The 2,500-nt window shown below is 42.9% G+C and overlaps 1 protein-coding gene and 1 long non-coding RNA gene across 5 annotated transcripts in view; one reads left to right on the forward strand and one right to left on the reverse strand.

Moving 5' to 3' along the window:
• The window catches only part of LOC125305730 (CUB and sushi domain-containing protein 3-like), a gene marked incomplete at its 5' end in the record, with an annotated part of 171,404 nt that overhangs the window by 18,272 nt on the left and 150,632 nt on the right, over positions 1–2,500 (reverse strand).
• Positions 1–2,500, forward strand: part of LOC125306433 — a 6,312-nt gene that overhangs the window by 936 nt on the left and 2,876 nt on the right. For all 4 annotated transcript variants that reach the window (XR_007195566.1, XR_007195564.1, XR_007195563.1 and 1 more), the window contains exon 2: positions 1–120. This exon is cut by the window's left edge and continues 53 nt beyond it. This is a non-coding gene — a long non-coding RNA (uncharacterized LOC125306433). The remainder of the gene's footprint in view (positions 121–2,500) is intronic.

Genomic DNA, 2,500 nt, shown 5'->3' on the forward strand with positions numbered 1-2,500 from the left:
ATGGCCTCATCTGGATACTGGATATTCAACTGTGACGTGATGCCAATGGACTTGCAACACACCATGCTAGAGAGCGCTGTGAGGACACCATACAAGTCATTCTGCTGATAACATAGCGAGGTGAGGCATCATAGAAATATGATTAAGAGACAAGAGAGTATTTAAAAGAGATTGCCATCAGATCAGGATATTGTGGCTCAAGATCAGAGGAATATGAGCTGTCATTTCTCTTCAGCATGTAAAGGTACCGTATAAAGGTGTGGGGTTTTTGAACATTCTCATATGGGATTCTGTTCCGCAACAATTCAAGGTTATACAATTCTATATTGAATTCAATGAACCCAGATATTCTTTAGAACGTTCATTTTCCAACATTCCCGTCCCACTGGTGTGACGATACACTATGTTGGAGATGGGTTCAGCTGGAGACAGGCAGAGTGTTATTTGGGTGCATTACTGGGGAGGAAGAGGAGAGGGTGCAGCACGCTCACAGAAATGTGCTGTTTGGAAATGGTCAAAATGAGTTGTTATCTAGACAAAATAACTCTGAATTGAAACTTGACTTTGATTCACAGATACAAATCACCCAAATCGCTATAAAGCAGTCAGACAGAGAGATAAAACCTCTCCACAAACACATCCGACAGCAAGTTTGTTTAAAATCTGGTCGAATGAGGGAGCCCTTTGTTTAATTAGAGAATAAGATAAAAAAAAAATCTCCCTTGGAGATGCCTCTTTAAATTATGTGTTTATTTTTACGGTCCCCAGTTGTAGTTAATTTCCCCTTCTAAATCAAAGACGCATAAAACTTTGTACTTGAACAATTCAGAGTATATTTTCAGCCGACACTGTAAACAACTTTATTTTGTGCAGGATCTCTCTACTGCTAGCACTCATGATGAATCATTCTTAGTATCTCCACTTTTTAAGAAACAGTCAAAGTACATATGCAATAAGGCAACACACACACACACACACACACACACACACACACACAAACACAAAACACAAAACACAAACACAAACACACACACACACACACACACACACACACACACACACATACACACACACACACACAAACACACACAAACACACACACACACACACACACACATAGCTCTTCCCTGACCAAATAGGACCTCTTTCACACACAGGCAGTCTGTCTGAGTCATGTAGACGACACAAACTCTGTTTAAAGCCTGGCGGTGCTAAACGACAGGGCTCCGCGGGCTGAAGACTTGCAGGGGGGAGAGTAAAAGGCAAAACAAGCGCATGAACACTTTGACACACTTGGAGATGGACCCGCAGGGACCGACTGGGCTTGGGCTGTTCCAACATGAATAAATCATGAGCTGTTTTGGGGATTCAGTGTCCCAAACAACAACAACAAGGGAAAAAAAAACAAAAAAAAACACAACAACCAAAAACAAAAACAACTCAAGAAATGCCTTTAAAATGGGCTCCCGTATGGGAGCTTCCCCCCTTCTTCTCTCAGGCTCCACAGTATACATGGTACTAAACACACCATCAGCACGCAGCCTATCCCCACACACGCTTTCCACAGATCCTTTCTTTGCCATTTTTTCATGGGAATAGATGGGCATTAAAATTCCACAAACATTCACGTAAAATCTCTTGTAACAAATGCCTTCTCCAGGCTAATTTAATCGCCCGGTTTAATCATATTTGGCTAATGGGGTAGGCTAACGTCCTTCACTTAGCCCATGCACTGCCCTTATGTCTTTGGCTTAAAGCTAAAATCAAATGGCATTGAGAAGACAGTGACGCTTAACAGCCAGGAGAGTCTGTGCCAAGGACTTTTTGGCAAAGTCAAATGAAAGAAAAGAAAAAAAAGGCAAAAAAAAAAGGGATCGATAAATACAACACCTCATAAAAACTAATATCGGCCAAGTTTGCCTGGACAGAAGGTGTTCTGACGCATGGTGAAGAGCAGGCATGCAGAATTCAAAAACGCTAGCCTTGACAAACCAACTCTCCGCCTACATTATGAGGAATGTTGACAGCATGAAACTGCAAAAACAGCAACTCTGACTACTTCTGTGTGGCCAGTGAAAGACTACCACAGGTTTAAAATTGATACGTCCATTCATTCATTTAACACGTTTTATGCAAAGTGACTTAGAAATGAGGCAAAAACAAGTCAAGGTACAGTATGTTAGGGAGGCGTTGATGGTAAGCATGATGATGCTCTGTTCTGGGGCAGCCGTGGCCTACTGGTTAGCGCTTTGGACTTGTAACCGGAAGGTTGCCGGTTCGAACCCCGACCAGTAGGCACAGCTGAAGTGCCCTTGAGCAAGGCACCTAGCCCCTCACTGCTCCCCGCTCCACTGCTCACTGCCTTCCTGCTGGGGAGGAATGGTAGTGCTAAAATGGAATGGGCGAGAGGGGGTTTTGGGAAACAAACATCAGTGATTTGGGTGCATCAACAGAATCAGTGGTATTGTACTTCCATCAAACAACACTACTCAAATGTTGT

The sequence above is a fragment of the Alosa alosa genome, chromosome 13 (assembly GCF_017589495.1).
Source record: "Alosa alosa isolate M-15738 ecotype Scorff River chromosome 13, AALO_Geno_1.1, whole genome shotgun sequence".
Lineage (NCBI taxonomy): Eukaryota > Metazoa > Chordata > Actinopteri > Clupeiformes > Clupeidae > Alosa > Alosa alosa.